The sequence below is a fragment of the Corvus brachyrhynchos genome, unplaced genomic scaffold, assembly GCF_000691975.1.
Source record: "Corvus brachyrhynchos isolate BGI_N302 unplaced genomic scaffold, ASM69197v1 scaffold716, whole genome shotgun sequence".
Lineage (NCBI taxonomy): Eukaryota > Metazoa > Chordata > Aves > Passeriformes > Corvidae > Corvus > Corvus brachyrhynchos.
In genome coordinates, this window is record NW_008238433.1 from 4,374 (window position 1) to 5,376 (window position 1,003).

Genomic DNA, 1,003 nt, shown 5'->3' on the forward strand with positions numbered 1-1,003 from the left:
GGGAATTGGGGCCGGCCTTTGGTCCGTCTCCTAAGCTCTGCTGCCTAGTAACAAGGCCCTTTGGCACAGCTGGGCTGCGTCATTGCACAAGCACTCGCTGTGTGTTCCTGGGGATCTCGTGCGACGAGCGGCTTCTCAAGTCAACGGCCTCTCAACGTCCTTTTAGGTGGCCATCAAGAAAATGGCGCTTCAAGAGGAGATGTCCGCGGAGCTGGCTGTCAATGAAATCGTGGTCATGAGGGACAGTAGGAACCCCAATATTGTTACCTACTTAGACAGGTGGGGCTATTCTCATGTCAGTGTTCCTTTAGGATACTGCAAGCCCAAAGTGACAAACCCCTTTGGTCACAGGCAGAAAATGGAGCTGTTTAGGATTTCTCTGCTCCAGTGCGTGGGAGGAGGTTGCACTTGGTCTGCAATAACCTCTTCTGGCAAATGCAGCTTGGAGAGCAGTTCCAAAAAGCTGGTCAGCCGCTCGGGTGACTGGGCTGTGCCCAGTTCCTCTCTCTCCATGCCGGGCTTTTCTTCTTTCAGCTACCTGGTCGATGGGGAGCTCTGGCTGGCGATGGAGTTCATGGACGGCGGCACGTTGTCTGATGTACTCGGGGCAGTGTACCTCGAGGAAGGACAGATAGGCGCCGTCTGTCGGGAGGTGAGGGATGCCGCTTGTGCTTCCCCTGGCCCGCGCAGGATGGCCCTTGTCAACTGGTGGTTAAGAACAGCAGAGATTTCTTGCTCACGGCCTTGCTTTGCTGTTGCTGTCACGACACGGAGAAGAAAGAGCATGTGAAGCCAACTGCCTGCCAGTGTCCCCGCACTTCCTAGGCTCCGTTCTCGCACTCTTACGTACTGCCGTTGTGCTCCGGCGCTCGTGCTCGCTGCCTCACTGGCTCGCTCGCTGTGTCGCACTTGTTTCCTCTTGCCAGCTTTGCCTGGAGCCTGTCTGTGTATCCTGCATTCCTTGCCGCTCCAAGCCTGCACGCTGGTGGCAGAATTTCAAGCT

At 56.2% G+C, this 1,003-nt stretch overlaps 1 protein-coding gene across 1 annotated transcript in view; it reads left to right on the forward strand.

Moving 5' to 3' along the window:
- The window catches only part of LOC108447190 (serine/threonine-protein kinase PAK 3-like), an 8,807-nt gene that overhangs the window by 4,367 nt on the left and 3,437 nt on the right, over positions 1 to 1,003 (forward strand). The gene's annotated exons all lie outside the window — the stretch shown is intronic.